Consider the following 23,050-nt stretch of genomic DNA (forward strand, 5'->3'; position numbering starts at 1 on the left):
CATTGCTCTTAATTCCACAGGAATTTTTGGTGTCTACTACAACATTTTTAGATAAAACTTGAAATTGGTTTCATATCGTCAATTTTTTTTGTGGTCATTATGAAGTTTGGCCAAAAACTTTTATCTTAAAGGTACAGTTATACACTTGATAATTCAGCACCCTCTGGACTTTGATGATGTCAGACAAGCAGATGAAGGGGGCAACTTCATGTTGTATAACAAGATGACTGAAATCATGGGATCTATGGGGAGATTACTATTCTCCCATTTTTTCTTTGAAAAACAAATTTCACTGCAAAGATGTATCTGAATTTCAAAAGATAGTTGAGACTCACCCAAGCATGGAGCATGTTCTTGGCAATATTGGTGATTTTAAAAAGTACAGAATAAATGTAGGGAATAAAATTTTAAAAAAAACAACTCACGGTAACTTCATATTTGGCAGTACAGAAGATAGGACTGAAATAAAATTGTTTGGTTATCAAAGTTAATGCGTGAGCCAAATGCGGAGCCATTGGGATTTCCAAACAATCAGATATTGGATTATTGGAGTTTTGCTACTGTGGGTATTTAATGCATTCCTTCTCAGATAACAACTTATTGCAATGAATGTGGAATAGTTCTATGGTTGTCTGTATGCTGGTGAAACTCTATGCTTCCTTTCAGGTCTGCTCTTAGGGCCTTTAGAACAATTTTGGAATCTCGCCTATGATTCTTAAATTTAAATTTAGACAGACAACATGGTAACAGGCCCTTCCTGTCCATGAGGCTGTGCTGCCCAATTACACCCAATTGACCTACAATCCCAGTATGTTTTGAAGGGTGTAAGGAAACTGGAGCACCTGGATGAAACCCACACAGACATGGGCAAATCGTACAAACATCTTACAGACAACGCCAAATTCAAACACCATTCTAACCATTCTTCCCAAAGACCTAGACACAGGGAAATTCCACTTTCAATTCCACATGCAACATGTCCAGCAGAACTACTGCTGTGCTGTGTGAAACTCCTGTCCTCAATTGTATAATTGTACTGATATGGAAGGGTTCCTCATCTTTGCCTCTGACATAACTGTGGGAGGTATTGATGATGTGGGACTTAAATTCACCAGTAATGTCTTCAGGTCTCTTACTAGGGTATAGGATCTGCTTGGAAACAACATTTAAAAGCAAGTACTGCCTTGATGTGTACATGATTGCATCTGCTCCTTGTGAAGTGGAAGACCTTCATCTATCGCATGGCTTATCACTACTCCCAAACATGAATTGACAAAACACATGCCCACTTTGACTGGCTTGTGGTATCATGAAGAATATGAAGCACATCACTCTCTCAGTTTTCCTTGCAAATTTATCATGCAATTAAAATGCAAAATGCTGGAAATACTTAGCAGGCCAGGTAGCATCTGTGGAAAGAGAAACAAACTATTTCAAGTCAAAGATCCATCATCTGAAGTCACTTGAAAGATTGAAGATGCTGGAATCTGTAGCAACAATCTGCTGATGTAACTCAGCAGGACAAGGTCATCAGAGAGAGAAAAATATTGTCAATGTTTTGGACCAGAATCTCCAAAGCATTGACAATTATTTTTCTCCCCCGATGATGCTCGACCCGCTAAGTTCCTCCAGCTGATTGGTTGTTGACATGTCCTCTAAAGTTTGTTTCTTCTTGTTGCAACTCTCTTTCACTACTTTTTCAACAACTAGTGTAATTGATTGGTTCCTGTTACTATACAATTCCATTTGCATGGTCTGGATATTATTCAGCACCTTTACTAACTAAAATGGCTGTTTGTTTGCTCTCATCCCTGCTTATGGTATGGACACAGTAAAATGCCAGTTCCACCCTATTTGAATAAACTTCCAAACTAAAGAGTTTTTCTTTCTGTTATTATTTCAAATTGACATTGTTGCTTGTTTTAAGTTTGGATCTGCTGGCTGTTAAAATGTGAGCTGTGTTTTACCATCTAAAACACTTGGCTATTCTAAATTGAGAGATCTATGCTGAGTGAGGATCATTGCAATAGCAGCAACTGAGTAAACTGGTCTCAGTGGGATTCAAGACTTGTTATTTCTCTGGGTGGTGAGGGGAAAGGGTCCAAGGTAGATGTGTGGAAAATAGGGGACACATGGGTGATGGTGCTATTTTAAATTGACACTCCCCGCATTATGTGCTTTGAGCTTAATTTTGAAACACAAGATATTTATCTGTGGTTCTCTGAACTGAAGCTGTGTCCATGGCTGGTGGTGAAAAAAGTCTCTGGTATGTATTGGTCCACAGAGAGTTTTTGGGTTAGGCATGATTTAAAAAAGGCATCAAAACTACAATGTAAGGAGTTCTTCTTTAATGAAATAACATTCACTAATTGCCTTAGGTTCTGGTCCTTTGTGGAAAATAGGGGACACATGGGTGATGGTGCTATTTTAAATTCACACACCCCGCATTATCAACCACCGCCCACCCCACCCCCCCCCCACCCCCCCCCCCCCCGCCCAGTGTTATTGATCCCCTTTCGACCCTCTGGCATTTTTTGACCCCCTGGATGGTCCCTTCGATCCCTGGGAGTTGTTATTGACCACTTTGGAGACCCCTAGTCTAACTTTAAACAAACTGCTGTCAAACTCCACTCTTTGGCTTGGCTTCGCGGACGAAGATTTATGGAGGGGGTAAAAAGTCCACGTCAGCTGCAGGCTCGTTTGTGGCTGACAAGTCCGATGCGGGACAGGCAGACACGATTGCAGCGGTTGCAAGGGAAAATTGGTTGGTTGGGGTTGGGTGTTGGGTTTTTCCTCCTTTGCCTTTTGTCAGTGAGGTGGGCTCTGCGGTCTTCTTCAAAGGAGGCTGCTGCCCGCCAAACTGTGAGGCGCCAAGATGCACGGTTTGAGGCGTTATCAGCCCACTGGCGGTGGTCAATGTGGCAGGCACCAAGAGATTTCTTTAGGCAGTCCTTGTACCTTTTCTTTGGTGCACCTCTGTCACGGTGGCCAGTGGAGAGCTCGCCATATAATACGATCTTGGGAAGGCGATGGTCCTCCATTCTGGAGACGTGACCCATCCAGCGCAGCTGGATCTTCAGCAGCGTGGACTCGATGCTGTCGACCTCTGCCATCTCGAGTCGAAACTCCACTAAATTAGAAAGAATAACAACAACTTTCTTTATTTTTAATCAAAGAACTTCAAATTAAATATAATCATATAATTGTAGCATTTCGTGATTAACTGCTAATCAATAGATGAAGTAAACATTGTGATCCAGCATTATTAATATAAACTGTAAAAATTCACATTTGTTATATTTTTCTCATGAAATTTAATGAATCACATGGAAAGAAAAAATAAAAACAGTTAATGGAAGAGAATGTTTATTTTTTTGATATGTAACACCTATTTCCCTCTCCACTGTCTTGCTCAGGGACTAATCAATGAACTGTCCATGGATCAGCCAACAGATATGCAGTGGCCTATCTGACGGCACTACCTTACACAAATGGCAATAAATGACACTGGGGACAGTATAGTCAGGAATCAGTACCTTTATTGTGCTTAACCACAGCTTTTATAGTTCCCTCTGCACGTTTCACGCTGAGCCTTCTGTGATGCGGTAGTGACATCACTTTCCAGCCTAGGCTGTTAGGTGCCATAAAACGCGTGGGTCTTATTTGCGCGCTTTTCCTAATTGCTGGTGCCTGGCTTGTAGCTGGAGGACTGGGTCGTCATTAAAGGCTATGTGCTCTGGTAATGTGCTTGCTAAACTGCTGTGGCTGTTGTTAGGTCTGCTTTGTTCATGAATGAGTGAGACAAACACCAGACTGAGTCGAAATCAGGGTTCTTTGTTCTTTATTACCGGATTGTAACACTTGCAACTAACAATGTTAGTTGGAGAATGCATTCTGCCGTTATCAGCAAAATGGTGATTATTTTATACCCTTGGATACGTGCTTAGAACATCATCATATCATTACTTGTCCAATGACTAAAACTGTTGCTATCCTTTCCCTGCTAGCTTCCTGCCTCTCAATCCATCAATGTCTCTCTTATCTTGTAAGTACAAGGATGCATTCACATCTTGTTACAGCCCTGCACAGGGTAACTCCTTACACATTCCCATCTCATGATGTTTTACCTTACACTGTGCGCAATTCTGTTGTATGTGTGTGGCTCCCGCTACACCACCCCCTCCTCAGAATTGTGGCTGCCAGACGCAGGTTCCTGCTGGTAGTTCAGCCTGGGGCATCCTCTGGGATGTTTGGGTGGTGACGAGATCGGTCTTGAAATGTCAGTGTGTGCCAGTTTCAGTCATTCAATTGTGAGCATACACTTTTGGCCCACTACGTCCAATGTAAATTCTACACCTTCTCGCCTGATTACCCTAAAGGGCCCCTCATACGGGCATTGAAATGCTGAGCCTTTCTGACCTTTCCTAACCATCACGAATTCCATAGTCAGTACGTCGTGCAGCACCTGATGTTTGGAGCTCCCGTGAAAAACCGTGGTATAGGGTTGTTTTGCCCTATTTCAATCTTTCACAAGACGTAAAATATCTAAGTCAGCTGTCTGATTTATGTCACTACCGAAATGTATGTCATATTCCCAATAGCACCCACGTAATTCATCCATTCAGTTCGGCCCCTGCAGTCTCGCCTTAAGTGCTGACTTTAAATGCCTATGGATCCGTTCCACAAGTCTATTTGACTGAGAATGATAGGTTGTGTGGTGTAATTTACTTCCACAGAAGTTTGAAATCTGTGTCCTCAGGTGGGAAATAAACTGTGTACCGCTATCTGAAGTGATGTGACTAGGTACACCAAATTGTGCAACCGAATTAAAAACAAAGGTCCATGCACACGTCTCCGTGTCTGCTGCCTGCATAGGGATTGCTTCTGGCAATGACTAAAACGGTCAACAACAGTAAATAAATGTCTCATCCCCTGATCCACCAGCAAAGGTCCAACTACATTCACATGGACGTGCTGAAATTTTGCATCCACCATGGAAAATCTTTCAGGTGGTACACACGTGTGTCTGTGAATTTTAGCTTTTTGGCACTGAAGGCAAGTTTTGGCCCAAAGGGTGACATCTCTCTTTAGACCGTGCCACACATAACGATTTGACACTAATTTAACTGAAGATCTAATGGAAGGATGTGAAAGATTATGTATATCATCGAAGATCTTCCTGCGCCAACTAAACAGTAGAATGGGTCTAGGGTGTCCTGTGGAAATGTCGCAAAGGAATGTGGGACCACTTGCCTCAGTAGTGATTTCCTCAACCTGGAGACTTGTAACGGTGGTTTTGTAGGCTTGTACCTCCTCATCCTGCTGCAGGTCTTCCGCCAACTGTGCTGTGTCGATTCCACCTTGGACTGCAGAAACAGTTGCTCTTGATAGGGCATCTGCCACTGGATTGGAAAAACCGGCAACATACCGAATGTCAGTCGCGAACTCAGAGATGAATGACAATTGGCATTGCTGCCTTGCGGACCATGGGTCAGATATCATACTCATGGCCTGCACATGGGGTTTATGATCAGTGAAGGCCGTAAACGCTCGACCCTCCAGCATATATCTGAAATGGCGTACCGCCAAATACAACGACAGTAATTCTCAGTCGAATGTGCTATATCTCATCTATGTAGGTTGAAGATGTCTACTATAAAATGCAAGTTTCACCCATTGTCCTTTTACATGTTGTTGCCACACTGCACCAATTGCATGGTCGGATACATTTGTAGTTAGTGAGATGGGCGCTTCATGATCTGGGTGAGCAAGACTTGCTGCAGATGCCAAAGAATCCTTGGTTCTTTCAAAAGCCATGTCCGCTTCCTCATCCCAATGCAATATATTTGATTTTTCTCGATTTAACAGTGGGCGCATCATGGCTGCCGCTCCTCTAATGAAACAATGGTACAAGGTAACCATTCCTATGAATCGTTGCAAATCCTTCCAAGTAAGAGGCCGGGGAAACTTGCTTATGGCAATCACTTTGTCTGGCAATGGTATAATTCCAGTACGAGAAATCCTGTGGCCGAGAAAATCAATTGCAGCTGTACCAAATTGGCATTTTGCAGGGTTGACTGAAAGGCCAAAATCCTGTAATCTAGCGAACAGGAGACGGAGGTGTCATTTATGTGATTCCTCATTGGGGCTTGCTATGAGGATTTCATCTAAATATATGAAGGTTTCTTCTTAGTCCCTAGTGACAACATCCATCAATCTTTGAAACATCTGGGCCGCGTTCTTCAGACCAAATGGCATTTTGATAAATTCAAAGAAACCAAAGGGGGTTATAACAGCTGTCTTTGGAACATCTTCAGGGTGAACTGGAATCTGATAGTATCCCTTTACTAAATCTTCTTTGGAAAATATAGTAGCATTAGCCAAAGCGGTCGGGGACGGTTATATCGTTCAACCGCCTGTAGTTTCCACATTGGCTGCCAACCATTGCAGCTTTTAGGCACCATGTGAAGGGGTGAAGCCCATGGACTTTTGGATCTGCATACCATCCCTAATTCTTCCATTACTGCAAGTTCTGCTCTTGCAATTGTAAGCTTGTCTTTTGGATGCCTACGAGTCCCAGCATAAACAGGTGGACCAGCTGTATCAATGTAATATGATATACACCATGCCGCGGCGTATTATCCTGAAAATTAGTCATCCACAGTCCCGGGAACTCTTTACGTATCGAGGCATATGCATTCTGCTGAATTGTCTGAACTCTTACTGGTTGGAAAGAACGACACATTCTTTTAAGTGGCAAACTTTGGAAGTTAGCTGTGTTTATCAGACGGCATTTATGTATATCAACAAGGAGACCAAGCTCTCTCAAAAAATCCATGCCTAACAGGGGAAAACCTACTGAGGCCACCATGCATACTACTGAACCTGTATGTATCGTGACCTTCCTCATTCCGAAAGTTGGAATCGGGGTACCATTAACTGCTGAAAGCGGTGGAGTACGTGCACCTTGTGCCAACTCAAACTGTGTCAAGGGAATAATATTGAACTCAGCCCCCGTATCTATCAAGTTATCCACCCCCAAAATCACGTCATGTAAATAAATAGACCTTGTTCTGTGCCAACCGCCGAAGCCACTAACGGCAGTTGGCAGGTCAATTTCCCGGACGTGGTGGTGGACCTGGGTAAGTGCAAGGGCTCTTACATCTATAGGCAGAGCGACCCCATCGGCGATGATGAAAACAGTATCCAGAACTCTTGTTTCCTTCATCAGGACGTGGTCGCTGTATTGCCTCACATGCCGGTGGCCTTGGTGTTTCAGGGGGCTCAGATAACTCAACCACACAGATGGGCTGCATCTGCAATCTGTTAGCCTGTGGAAGGCCATAAAGTTGGTTGACCTCTCTTGCTCCCGAATGAGGTTGTGCAAAACTCATGTGTGCCATACCCGCCGCCAAACGCACTGGTAATTTTGATAAAAACAGTGCCTCAAAAATAAATCAATCCATATGGCCTGTGGCTAGTGATACCAGCTCTTGCATTAACTGGGATGGACTACGATCCCCCAGTTCTTGCGCATTCAAAATCCTTATAGCCCGTTCATGACGAGAGAGCTCAGATGTTTCCAGCAAAAAATCCCAGAATTTAGTGTACTTCTGGTCCACCAGTGGGTATTGATGAATGAACTCACCCTTGCTGCGGTCATAGTGTCTAATGCACTCGCAACATGCCAATAACCCGTGTCCTCAGATGTAACGTTCCGAAGCACAAATTGCACTTTGGCCAACTGCAGCCAGCTACGTGGCTGATCCAACCAGAATGGAGGCAGGCGAACTGCTATTGCATTAATCACCACTGGTGCTGCAGCCAGCGAGGCTGCGTCGACCCCCACCTTCAAAGTCGTCGGTTGCTCATCCATGTCAGTCATATGGGATTCAGTGTAGCTGAGGCCCGTCGGGGTCACCAAATTATGTAGTGGCCTATCCGACGGCACTACCTTATGCAAGTGGCAATAAATGACACTGGAATCAGTGGAGTCAGGAATCAGTCCTTTTATTGTGCTTAACTACAGCTTTTATAGTTTCCTCTGCACGTTTCACGCTGAGCCTTCTGGGATGGGGTAGTGACGTCACTTTCCAGCCTCAGGTGTCGGGTGCCATAAAAAGCGCGGGCTCTTATTCGCACACTTTTCCTAATTGCTGGTGCCTAGCCTATAGCTGGAGGACTGGGACCTCATTGGAGGCTCTGCACTCTGTTAATGCGCTTGCTAAAATGCTGTGGCTACGCGCGATTCTGTTGTATGCGTGAGGCCGCTACAGAAAGGTATTTTTTATTTATTGTTAACACTTCTTCAGTTATCCGCAGCTCAGAATTGGAACAATTGCCTGCAGTTGGAAATTACTCCCATCCTTCCAGTCTAAAACTCTTTCCAAAGTTTATGCACAGTTAATTTTTCTCTTTTGCACCCAAAAAGTGATTGCTCTGGACTTTTCCTGGAGCAGCGGCAAAGTAAGTGCAGGGGTGATACAGTGGGCACATCTGCTCACATTTAAGCAACTGGAAATTAACCTGAAAGTGTATGTAATTCCAATTGGGAATTTGACAATTGTGTAGAAACATTTGCCAGTAAAGGAGTGTCCAACATTGGGTGCATGATAACCATGCATTTGTTTCAAGGGCCTGCTGCTGTTGGCAGAGTGGAGACCAGATTTGGCTCCAGCATCACCGTCTGTATCCAGAAAATCAGCCATATCAGAGGCCACTTCTGGGAATTTTCAGGGAAAAGAGGCACAATTTGGGTAGAAACTTCATGGACTTGTTTAGGACCATCTAATAAATGGATAGATCTGGAATTTGGGTAAGGGTCATTGTCAGGGTGAGTATTGGAGGGTGGGGCCAATAGTCAAGGTGCAATTGGCAGTCAAAGTGGTGAGATCATTATTTCAAAGAGCTGCTGGCTGATGGATGAGAGATTGGTAGGTGGGGGCTGTTGAATTGGGGTTGTCAAATTTCTGAGGTTTGGTGGGCAGGTTTGGTGTGCCAGATTGGCAGCGGTTAGATTTTGAATCAATTAGCAGATTGATGAGTAAAAACTTGTCAGGTTGGGAGTTTGATAAAAAATGATGGGTGAGGACTTTGGTAAGGGATAAAATCTTGGGAGGGGATGTGGGACTTGCTTTCCCTAAAGACCGTGAGGAAGAGCTCTACAAATACATTGATTAACAAGAACAATTTGAATTGGGCTTTCAGTGCTGGATGATTCAGGGTTGGGCCTGCTCAACAATTATGCTAAAGCATGGTCTGACAGTATGATGCAAGGTTCTACATGACTGACCTCCCAATAGTGTTGACCAGGCAAACTTGAATAGAATTTAAGGAAGTGATGTTCAAACATACAAAGCTTGGTATTCAATAAGAACATAAGAAATAAGAATTGGAGTAGGCCATTAAATAAGATCATTGCTGATCTGATCCTAGCCTTTCATGTAATTTCCTGCAGTCTTCATTAACCATTCACTCCCTCATGGACCACAAACTCTGGTTTCCTCAGCTTCAATTATACATTAAGGGATTGAACCTCCACAGCACCCTGTCATAGATTATTTCAAAGATTTGTATCCTCTGAGAAAAGAATTGTTCACCCACTGTCTCAAAGAATGACCTCTCATTTTGATTCCTCCACAAGTAAGTATTGACCAATATGAATCAGGCTTAGATAATTGGGTGCAAGGGACCTGCTTATGGGAGAAATTATGCCATTGACAGGGTCACAGCCTGTCAATAGAATAAATTCTCAATACTGGGCCTCTGCGAACTTCTAATTTATATTAAATCCATGCTTGGTTCTATTTGTTTGCTGAGATGTTTGAGGGTTTTAGACAACTGTCAGATTTTATCTGATCATAATAAAGTAGCTTTAGAAGTGAATAAAGTTGAGATTGCAGAATCAGTCTTATTTTTTCAAGGAAGATAAGGAAAATGTCTTCACACAAGCAATCATGAATTGGATTTATAAACTTAAGGTGAACTTAAAGTGAAACATCCCAAAACACCTCAGAGGAGAGTCATTAAGTAAATATAGCACATCAGCAAATATCAAGGCAGATGACCAAAATGCTTGTTAAAAATGACAGGTTTTAAAGATTACATAATGGAAGAAAGAGAAGAGAAAAGGTTTATGGAGGAAATCAATCCTGAAGTCTAGGCAACCAATAATGGTGGAGCAATGAAAATCAGATGTGCAAGAAGCCAAGTTGGAGGAATGCAAGGGCTACAAGGAGTTGTTGCTCTTGTGATGGTGGTGGTGGTGGGGGGGTGTGGGGATTGAGGTTAGAGATAGGAGGGTTGAGCCAGTGAGGTTTGATTTTTTAAGGAAGAGACACTAATAGAGAATACAGAATTACTAAAGGTTAGTAATTTAGTGCACATAACGTGGTGTGAGTTAGGATAGGGGCAGCAGAAATTTGGCTGAGCTCAAGCTTATGAATGATTGGTATCAATATGAAACAATACTTCTTTAATCTGACCAAGAAAATGTTGGTGTGTGATTGAATCAGGACTATGAAAAGTAGGTTTATGGCAGGATAAACATTGTCAAAAGCAACCTATTAAGGTCAAGTCATGAAGGTGCCAATATATGTATTTAATATTTTCCATATTAAACAAATGAGTAGTTTTTAGAGTTTTCAATTTAAGCTTTGTTTACTAATAGGTGCTATTTATATTCACATTACTGACCTGTATTGTTTGATGCTAATTAAAGAATCAAAAACTAATATTAGTATTTGATCAAATAGAAACTAGCCCTGGTTATAACTAGTTTATTGGAATGAAATCCTTGCAATTGATAAAGAAGATCCAAATTAATAAGGCACAGCCAAATCCAGAAAAAGTCATAGAGCATTTTCCATATAACTTTACCACATTTCACCCTTTCAACAATTTATTTTTAAGGTTTGTGTGCAGAAATAACTAGTATCTGGAACCAGGGGGGATTGGTAGATGCCGCATAAGTGTATATTATGGTGGCTTGAGACCATAATGCTAACTAATACACCTGCATCATGAATAAACAATTTAAAAGACAAAAAAACTATACAGTACTTACACAGAACAAACTTCACTTGCATGAATATATAAACCTTAATGAATTGTACATTATTATGAGTCATATTCTTTGAAAACATTTAACTGTTGGTGCATCTGCAGGTTCCACCCCCTCCACGGAGCTGCCTAAAAGACAAACAATAGCATTATAGATAATTAACCCCTCTCCCCTAATTTTACAGATAAAGTCCCTGACTGAGATGACTCTTACTAAGCAGGGATAAGAAGGCACTGTAAGAGAATCACCCAATGGCGAGTGCCATCAACTAGCTTTTCATCCTGGGTGACAAAATTGCTGTTTCACACAACTTAATTCAAACACCTGCTATGAGCAAAGCACGGCCAAGGTGCACTACTGGCTGAATATTTGCTCCCATCTTCACCAAAGGTTTATGTGTTACTTCAGAGAACATTTATTTTTACAATTTTGCTTATGTATTTTTACCTATTTTTAAAATGTATTTTCTTGGCGTAAAACCAGCAGTTTTACTCTAATATGTGCGTGCGTGCGTGCGTGCGTGCGTGCGTGTGTGTTTATGTGGGGGTGTGTATCTTCTTAACATTTATTATTACTTAATTCTGCAAATATATGTAATCCTCAGATTCCAAAGTGGTCAAACATTACAGATGAAAAGATTCAATAAATAAAATGAGCACAAAAGTGGTAACTTATTTTTTCTCTATTCTCCTGATCATGTTCCAGATCCTGACTTATGAAAGGCAATTTTTTTTTTAGGCTTCTGATCTGAGTTCACCATATTTTCTCTTTTTATTTCTCCTGAATATTTATAATTACTTTCTTCTTCTCACCAATCTTCTAATTTTTCCCTGTTGGATAGTTCCAAATCTCCATCCTAACCCTTCTGCATGCCAATGCTCAGAACAAGAAAAAATCTCCAGAGGACTGTTAACCAGTCTGCAACATCACGGGCACCAGACTTCACTCCATCGAGGACATCTATAAGAGGTGGCATCTTAAGAAAACAGGCTCTATCCTCAAGGACCCCCACCACCCAGGCCAAGCCCTGTTCACTCTGCTGCCGTCAGGAAAAAGTTACTGGAGCCTTAAGTCGAGCATTCAGTGACACAAGGACAGCTTCTTCTCCTCTGTCATCAGATTCCTGAAAGGTCAATTAACCAAATACATTGCCTTACTTTGACTTCTTGTGCATTATTTTTATTTATTATTATAAGGTGTTAATATGAATGTTTGCACTGTGACGCTGCCACAAAACAACAAATTTTGTGACTTGTTCATGGCAATAAATTCTGATTCTGATTCTCCTTGACCATCAAACCTTTTTCTTACAATTCCAGGTTAGATTTACTCTGTTGTCCTCATGGTCTCTTATAAGAAGTCACTCTGGCCAACAATCATGCCCATGAACGCCTCTGAACATTTTACTACATTCATCGTGTTATAGAAATGCAAGTTTTTCCTTTGCTAGATTTGAAAACAATATGTTTGGAGCAAAAACAATATATTATGTTATCTTTGGAGCAATTGGCCCATTCTATCCATTTCTTTGCATCTACCTTTTTTTAAATTAATGAAAGATTTATGAATGAAAATTTTCCAGCTACTTTTACAGTTCTTTGTAATCAGAATGTAGATTTTTGCACAGCAATATCAGCTTCATTTCAGTTACTTTGCTAAAGGAAAAGGCAGAACCACTATGCCTGATCATGTCCCCTGATTATCCTCTACTGTCAGTATCGAAAGGTACTGTAGGCAGACTGCCTACAGGAGAGTGAATCCAAGAAAAGGATCCAGTTTGGATGGAGAACCCAACCAAGTACTGAAAACCTGTGCAAACCAACTGGTTAGTATATTCATGGATAGCTTCAACATGTCACTCCAATAGGGCATGGTACCCACCTGTTTCAAACAGAATTCAATTGATTCGGTGCCCAAAAAGAGTGTGGCAACCTGCCTAAATGACTTTTGACCAGTAGCACTCATGTCCACAGTGATGAAGTATTTTGAGAGGCTGGTGTTGAAGCACACCAACTACTGTCTGAGCAGCAACATGGATCTGTTCAAATTTGCCGACCGCAGCAACAGGTCTACGGCAGATGCCATCTCACTGGCTCTGCATAAGAACCTGAAACACATAGACAGCAAAAACACATACATTGGGATGCTCTTTATCAATTACAGTTCAGCATTCAACACCATGATCAGCAAACACCAAGACCTGGGCCTCACTACCCCACTATATACATTTGGAACCTGGATTTCCTCATCTCCAGTCCTCAATCTGTGCATGTGGGCAAGAACATCTCCTCCATAATCTCCATCAGCACCGGAACACCACCAGGTTGCATACTTAGTTCTACTCGCTTTACACCTATGACTGTGTGGCTTGGTATGACAATTTTCTGATGATATCACTATCATAGGCTGTATAAAAAGGGGCAATCAGTCAGCAATGAGTCAGGTAGATTCAAACCTTGACTGAATAGTATATTAACAACAACTTCGCCCTGAGTGTCATCAAGTCCAAGAAGTCGATTGTCGACTTTAGGAAGGGAAAACAAGAAGTGTATGACCCAGTGTTCATTGGGGGAATCCGAGGTGAAGAGGGTGAGCAAATTTAAATTCCTGGGAGTCATTCTATTGGAAGACCTTTCTGGACTAAAGATACTAGTGCCATTGTGAAGAAAGCATGCCAGTGCATCTACTTCTTCAGGAATTTATGGAGATTTGGTATGACATCGGAAAACTTGGTTTCGAGAGATGTGTGGTGGAAAGTGTGCTGTCTGTCTGCATCACAACCTGGTATGAGGGCACCAGTTCCTCTGAGCGGAAAGCCCTGCCAATGTTAGTGGACACAGCCCAGTACATCACAGGCAAAACTATCTCCACCATTCAGAAATTCTACATGGAATGCTGCTGTCAGAGGGTAGCAGCAATCATTAAGGATCCACACTACCCAGGATACGGTCTGTTCTTGCTGCTGCCAGGTGCCACAAGACTCATTCCTCTAGGTTCAGAAATAGATGCTACCCCTCAACCATAGGACCCCTTAACAATAGACTCAGAGACTCATTTAAGGACTTTAACTTTGCACATTATTTATTACTGAATATTTATTTTCTGTATTTACAAAATCAGTTTGTTTACAATTCTTTCTTTCAATTACATTTCTTTCTTTTGTATACATTTCTTTCTTCTTGAGTACAGTCTGTAGTCATCAGTAATTAGAAATTCTGCCTGGCCTGCGGGAAAAAGAATCTCAGGGTTCTATATGATGTGGTACATGTACTCTGACAACAAATTTAAACTTTGAACATTTTAAACTTTGAATGATGCCCATGTTGGTAAGCACTGTTCCTTCTAATCTGTGCACATGTGCTTTGTGCACACACGTTTTGCAACCAGGGCACAAAGGCAAGGTTAGTTAAAATAATGTTATAATTAATAAGTATACTCATGGAACAACAATCATCTTTGTATGCCAAAGCAATTTTATTAGCCATGAGAGATAGGCTGTGACAAAATTACCTTGAAACAATTTCAAGTTTACATTTGCACAAGCATTAAGTGCACACATACTTTTGTCACAGGAGAAAAAATTTGCACAACATAAGTTTTTTGTGCACACTGACTACAAAAAAATTAGAGGGAAAATTGTTGATAAGGATTAAATATTTGATTATGTTTGCATTAAGATGTCCTCTGCTCATCTTCAAGTAGTGTCCTGGATCCTTAACTGAACAGAGCAAGCGTGCGGACATGCATCACTTTTGATGGTGCGGCATTCCCTTGACAGTGATGGCTTTGATTTTGTACTGAAGCATCTTAAGTTAAACTTGATCCCATAAACCTTTGTCACTAGAATTGAGGCAGTTTCCATTAAAAGCTATTTCAATTTCCTTTCCCTTCAGGCTAAAATCTCTTTGTAGAGGGAGAAGTATAAAGCCATAGAGTCATGGAGAGATACAGCACAGAAGAAGGCCTTTCAGCTCACCGTCTATGCGCACCATCAACACTAAACAATTGTTTAAAACCTGAGGCCACAAGACACAATTCCTGAACCTCAAGATGGACATGCATCACGGTTGATTCTCCTCCCACTCCTGAACTTCATCTTACTTTAAATTGATCCCATCAATGTCTCAGCTAAGTGTCTCTCACTCCAGCTGGCATTGTTGAATGCACTTCTGGTTGATCTGTACAAGAGCTTGAGTGTCCTGCAACTGGTGGAAGGAAGACCAGAGTAAATTATGCAGACTGCAAACCGCATAGCCCTACATTAACTGGAATTGCTCAGTTACATGTATAAAGCTGTCAGTGGCACAGCATCAACCAAACTTTTCTTCTGCAAAAGTTAGATTTCCACCACAGCATTTGGCAAGTATATGCAAGCATAGCAGCTGAAATCATAGGAATTGTGGATACCAGCACAGTGCCAAGAGTTTATTATATCTTGCTTTGTTAGGTTAGCCAACTACAGTAACATTGCTGTAGTACAGAATTCAAGGAACTGGTAATCCCAAACAAACAGCCAAAAAGTTGTGAAAAATAAATGGGTAAAATATACAGAATTTTAAATTTTTGTGTCTCGCCGTTAGTTCTACATGCCTGCAACATGCAGCCTAAAGCAAATGGAAATTCGGTTATCCAGCATCTATCAATTCCCATAGGTGCTGGATTGCAGGGGTTTGACTCTATTTACATTCTTCCTCTTTTATTTAGCACTTGGTAGTAAATCCAGTGCATGGTCTGATTGGCATCACCTCATCAGATTTGGAGGAAAGAAAGAGGCATGTAAGATGGTATCATTCCATTGCTTGACTCCATAGGAAAAGTCTCTACCCACCCACTCTCTCTCTTCACCAGTTATTAGTATTTCCAAACTAACATTTATTTTAGATGCTAGTTTCTTGATACATGCACAAATTATGCAACTTTGCAAAACAAAAATTTGCAATACAGTAAGATTTCCAGGAATGCAAACCACCCCCATAATGCATTCTGAACCTGGTAATTGCATAAAATAACTTTTGAGTTTCTTTCATTATGACAGGTATGTGGATGGGGCAAAAAGATGCAGTTGATATGCAAGATCAACTGTGATGTTATTAGTTAATGGAGCCAAGCTGAAGAGGGAAAAGGCTGAATCCTTCCGTATGTTCTTTTGTTTTTATTTATGAAAGAGAGATCTATTACTACTTTAGGTTATCTTGCAGAAACATCTATATGTAGCTGTATATTTTTTTTCTTGAGTAGAGTTTACAGTTACTGATAAGTATAAATTCTGCTTGGCCCGCAGGAAAAAAGAATCTCAGGGTGATAAGTATTTGATGTCATGAATGTACCCTGACAATAAATTTGAACTTTGGACTTTGGATAATTTTTCACCAAGTGCTCAAGATTCTTCAGTGACAGTTGTAACTCAACTTACAGCTGGCATCATAAAGCAATTTCTTACAATTAAAAAAAATGTGATCGACAATTATATTGAAAAGAGGAGCCACATATTGATAGTTTTCACAGTCAAATCCTCTCCAATGTCAATTCACTGCTCTCAAAGAACTTAACCCTGCAAAGCCTATTCCATAGGGATCTATTCCATCCTATTCCCTGTGAATTGAAACTGAGCCCAACAGATAAAAATCAAAAAAACTGCAGATGCTGGACACCTGAAATTAAAAATAGAAAATACCGGAACCACTCAGCAGATCAGGCTGCTTTTTCATTTTCTGTTTTCATAAAGTTGATTTAAGATGATTTTGAATAACAATGTGAGGAACAGATCTGCTTGGAGCAGCTCACACAAAGTTTTTTATGCTCCTATGCTGGTAATGTTTCAAAACAAGCTTCCCTGACTGGGAATCAAGCCCAGGCTGTAGCAGTGAGAGCACTGAATCTTAACCTCTGGAACATATCTGTCTCATTAAGATAATAAGTTTAAACTAGAAAGAAATTATAACACTGCCTTCATAACAATTCCGGCAAATAAATAACCAACTTGAACCTTAATAATATTGCTTTATTCTGCTGGAGCCTGACAGGTCAAGCCTGATGGAATGTGATCAGGTACAGAGCAAGGATGATGGAGTGACCACTTTGACATAACATTCAGGTCTGGTACAAACTGCGTCCTGCTGTCATGGCTCAGCATGTCACCCCGACGACCGAGGCTGTTAATGGCAGTAGTGTTTCAAAGTCCTTTCATTTATTGAGCAATCCCAATGGATAAGAAGTTGACAAATGTAATATTGCTAAACTATAAATGAAGAAGAGAGAAAATAGGAAGCTAATTAGTTGAACTAGCGATAAGTGAAAATATTAGCATGTGTTATTAGAGATATAAAAATAAATTTGGCTGAAACAATTAGGGATTTTTAAAGATAAATAATATTTGAGAAACCTGATCTGCTTTTTGTAACAAGCATTGTAGATAAATGGGAACTGGTGGATGTAGAGTATCTGAATTATATAAAGGCACAATAAAGTAAAAGGTTATGGCACAAAATAAGGATGAGCTTGGGGAATATGTGAACATGAGCTGAGAATTAGTTAAAGGATAGGAAACAGTGGATAGGAATAAATCATGGTAGGTTGTTACTTTTGGAATGCCACAAGGTTAGTGATGTGACCCCATCTACAGGAGGGAACTGAAGACAATGCATCCGTGTTTGTTTTGCGATATGAAGTTAGGTGGAATAGGAAACTGTGAGAAAACAACAAGAACCTTGAAATAATAAAGTGGTTAAGGGGAGAAGGTGGAAGGTCAAATACTGTATAATGTAAGGAACTAAGAGGCAATTAATTTTGGTAGGTGGAATAAAAAAAGCATATTAAATGTTAAATTTTGAGTCCCCTGGTGCTATTTAAAGGGTTGTCAACTTCGATTTGGTTTGCTTGGGAGGAGAGCTAGATGTAGCTAAATACAATTTGGCCATTGGAGAACTTGTAATAGTTTCAAAGGAATTCAAGTGATAGCTAAATTTGCTTTGGAGTCATTTCTCTATTTAGGGTATGATATAGTGAACTTGAATACATTACACTCTTTCAATTTAAGTCAGACATGTAAGAGAGCTGAAAATCGGGTGCCGATACCAATGGCACCCCATTCATATCAATCTGATAGCTGCAAACAATCTTCTTAATTCCAGCTCACTGTTTTCTAACTTAAGCCAATCATTCACACAGAGATTTTCATCGATCATTAGTATCTTTGTCTAGGATTTTTGTTTTAAATGATGTCAAAAATGCCTTTAGAAATTCTGATGTACTACATTGACTGACTCACCCATATTCACTCTGACAGTTACATTTTAAGAAAATGCTATTGGATCTGTCAGTCATGATTTTCATTTCATAAAATCATGTTAAGTGTGTTGAATTTGATGATGACTTTCTGAGTTATTGATACCATGTGGCTGAACAATGGATCCCAGCAATTTGCCAGAAACTGATTTCAGAGTAAAATGTTTTTATATATTTCTGTCTTGCATATTAAATGGGAGTTTCGTTCCAATCTGCTGGAGTTAATACAAAGTGGTATGGTTAGTGTAGTTGTTAGCACCATGCTGTTACAGTGCCAGTGACTGAGGTTTGAATCTGGCACTGCCTCTAAGAAGTTTCTATGCTTTTCCAGTACCTGCATAGGTTTCTTCTGGGTGTTCCAGTTTCCTTCCACTGTTCAAAATATACCAGGGTTCTAGGTCAATTGGGTGTAATTGGGTGGCATGGGCTCATGGGTTGGAAGAGCCTGTAACCATGGTGTATGTCTTCAAAAAAAGAAGAGAGCATTTTGGATGATTATCACTAATGTATTAACTGCCTCCACAGCCACATATTTTAGAACCCAAGTACAGATTGTCAGGTCCATGGATTTTGTCTGGATTTAATACTCTTTGATTTCTCCTACTTGGGTGGTATTGTTACGAGCCCAAAGGACCCCAAAACCCAGCAGCAATAGACATTCACCAAGACGTGGTTTTTAAAACAAAAGTTATTTTTAATCAACTTTAAACATGAAAATAGAATTAAACTTTAACTTAACTCTATACTAACTAACCCAAATTAACTCCCTTCTAATTCTAAGAGCAAGTGTATGTAATGTGTGTGTGTAAATTTAAGAAAAGTTCTTTGGTTCACAATTCAATCTCACTTCTCCTTCTTCCAAGTTCTCTGGATGCAGGCAATTCTTATACTGTGTACAGAATTTAACGTGTAAAGTTCACCAGGCTTTGGTCCTCGAAAGGTAAATGTTTACCACTCCAGAAGGTTCTCATAGGGTTTGCAGAGAGAGATTTGTTGTTCCAGGATCTCCACAACTGAGGTACCACCATTAGTCACCTCAATGTCTCAATGGTGAAACTTGCCCCATCTGGGTTTTCCAGATGGTAACCTCTTTCTTTCAGGCCACCACAGAGTTCCTTCTGTTCCATTATTCCAAGAGAAACATCAGATAGACAGCACTTCCATTGCTGTGGAGCTTTTCTTCAGTTCCAACCAGCTCTTCCTGGCTTGCACTATTCAGCTGCTTTTTAGTGTCACACACATTAGCTGAGAGAGCTTGTTAACTTCTCTCTCTCTTTCTCTCTCTCTCTCCAACTCAGACTTCCAGAAAGCCCATGCGACTCTCTCACTTGCAAAACTCCCCACCTTCTTCAGCAAACAACAGGAGTTCTTCTCCTTAGTCAAGATGTTGTCTTAGATAAACAAAACCCAGGTGTGATCTTTCTGTGAGCACTTTGCAGAAAGGTACATATAGCCAGTTTGTCTCCAGTCCATTCATTTTATGATGTCAGTTCAATTAGCACCTACTTGTAAAATGTGCATCACATTCTCCAGATATCCTGCAGTGTTAATAAATATGAATTCTTCAATTTTTCAAATAAGATCTGTTTTAAAATATGTGTATGTATGTAACCTACTCTAATTTTACCAAATTCATCCAAAATATTACAAATTCTCCCAAATATTTATTTATTACAATATTAATTACTTTGTTCCTCACTGACACCAAAACCTTGATATCCCTCCATTATTAGCCATATTTGTTACTGAGTAATCCAAAAGATGTTTATTTTCCATAATAATCTCTCTTGTTGTGATCTCTTTGGTGCCCATATTTACTTTGGCTATTCACTTAATCTCTTATAATTGTGGAAATCTGATGATCTTGTCTTTTTGCTGATTGGTTTTCCTGAATAATTTCCTTCCATATTTTTTTTATTTTTTATTTTTTGCACTATGAGTTATGTCAGTAACAACATCCACAAATGGTCATCAATATATATATATATCTATATAGATATAATCGTGGCATTTTTTTTCTTTACCCCCGTCCTCTCTCTTCCCTTCCCCACCCCTCATTAAAAATCAATAAATGATAAAACACATAAAACAAAGAAATAACCAAAAAGAAAAATAAAAAAAGGAAAAGGTCGTATCGTCTACTTTCACATATTTAAATCATATTGTGCTGATAATTATGTTGTTTTAAGAGATGGAGGCTTGTGGTCGGCATTCTCTGACATTTTATGTATGGTTTCCAAATTTCCTCAAATAATATACACTTGTCTTGCATCAATTTTTCATCACATTTATAAAGTATATGTTCTGAGATATTTTCTCCCAATTTGTCTAATTCTATCTTAGACCAGTCCAGTTTTTCTCCTCTCTGATAAAAATCTGATAAGTACCTTAACTGTATAGTTTGATAACTGTAACCCTCCTTATTTGTAATTCCATGTTTTTTCTAATGGAATACACTTGTTTATTTCTGTATACCACTGGTGTATTTTAAGGTTTGTTTCCAATTTCCAGGTTGTCAGAATACATTTTTGGCCACTGCTAGAGCTATCATAATAAATTTTATTTGGACTTTGTCTCATTTTAGTCCTAATTTTTTGTCTCTTATATTATTTAACAGAAATATTTTTGGATTTTTTTTTGTGATTTTGTTTAATATTGGGTTTAAATCTTCCCAAGAAGTTTTTACTTTTGACTATGTCCAAATTGCATGTAATGTTGATCCAAAATCTTGTTTGCAATGAAAACAATCCGATACTGTTTAATTTTTGAGGAGTAATATAGAATCTATGTAGCCAGTTATATTGTATCATACGTAATCTACTATTTATCGTGTTCATCATTGTTACTATAAATAACTTCTTCCATGTTTCATTCTTTATCTTTGTGTTTAAATCTTTTACCAAATTTTGTTTCGGTTTATATTTTATTTTATCTTCTTCCTTATATTGCAATTTGATGTACATGTTTGTAATAATTTTTAAAATTATCATTATGTCTGTGAATAAATATTCATAGTTGCTACTTACTGGTAATCTCAAACTATTTCTCAGTATATCTTTTAGATAAGTTTTCAATTGGTAATATGTAAACATTGTACCTTGTGTTATTCCATATTTATCTTTTAATTGCTCAAATGTTAATAAATTATTTCCCAAATAGCAATCTTCTATTTTCTTGATTCCTTTTCTATCCCATTCCTTGAAAAATAAATGGTCTATTGTAAAGAGGATTAATGAGTTTTGTGTTAATAACATTTTTGGTATTTGATAATTTATCTTTTTTTTCTTCCAGGTGTATTGCATCAATTTTTCATCACATTTATAAAGTATATGTTCTGAGATATTTTCTCCCAATTTGTCTAATTCTATCTTAGACCAGTCCAGTTTTTCTCCTCTCTGATAAAAATCTGATAAGTACCTTAACTGTATAGTTTGATAACTGTAACCCTCCTTATTTGTAATTCCATGTTAATTTTTCTAGCACTATTCTTGATTTCTTACCTTTCCATAAAAATTCCATACTATTTTCTTCAGTTTTGCAAAAAAAAATTCTCTGTCAGGGGAATTGGTAATGTTTGGAATAGATATTGCACTCGTGGGAACACATTCATCTTCATATAGTTTACACTTCGTATTAAGGTTAACAGTAGTTCTTTCTGATTCTCTAAATCTTCCTGTATTTTTTTAAATTAATGGTTCATAGTTTAATTTGTATAAATGTTTTAGGTTGTTATCTATTTTGATACCAAGGTAACATATCACCTGTGATTGCCATTTATAAAGAATTTCTTTAAAAATTCTGTATAATCAATTTTGTTCACCTCACTTTTATTGGTGTTAATTGTACCCTGATATCTCTCCATATTCTTTCAGTTTCATATGTAGTGTTTTTATTGACTTATCTGGTTCTGTTAAATATACTATGATGTCATCTGCAAATTGGCTGATTTTATATTCTTTCTCTTTTAGTTTTATACCTTTATCATAGTTTCCTTCCTTATCAACTCCGCTAGTGGTTCAATAACCAAAGCGAACAGTGAAGGGGATAATGGGCATCCCTGTCTTGTTGACCTCTTAATTTAAAGTGATCTGATACATATCCATTTATTACTACCTTTGCTAATGGTCTATTATATAATGCTCTAAAGCAGTTAATAAATTTTTCCAGTAGTTTAAATTTCTGTAACTTTTTTAACAAATAGTTCCACTCTACCCTATCGAAGGCTTTCTCTGCATCTAACGTAACAGCTACTGTTGGTGTTTTATTTGTTTGTGCTGCATGAATTAAATTAATAAGTTTACATACATTATCAGCTGCCCATCTTTTTTTAACAAATCCAGTTTGGTCTTGCCTTACTAGTTTCAATATACAGTCATTCAGTCTGTTTGCTATTAATATATAATCTATATTCAATAATGATATTGGTCTGTATGATGATGGCAATAGCAGGTCTTTTCCCTCTTTTGGTATTACTGTAATTATTGTTATTTTACATGATTCTGGTTAGTTTTGTGGCTCTTCTACTTGATTTATTACTTCTAGGAGGGGAGGGATTAATAGATCCTTAAAAACTTTATAAAACTCTATAGGGAACCCATTTTCACCTGGTGATTTACTGTTTGGTAGTTTCATTAATATATCTTGTATTTCTTCATTCTTAAAAGATTATGTCAATTTATTTTGTTCTTCTATTTATAGATGTGG

This window comes from Narcine bancroftii, chromosome 3, assembly GCF_036971445.1.
Source record: "Narcine bancroftii isolate sNarBan1 chromosome 3, sNarBan1.hap1, whole genome shotgun sequence".
NCBI lineage: Eukaryota > Metazoa > Chordata > Chondrichthyes > Torpediniformes > Narcinidae > Narcine > Narcine bancroftii.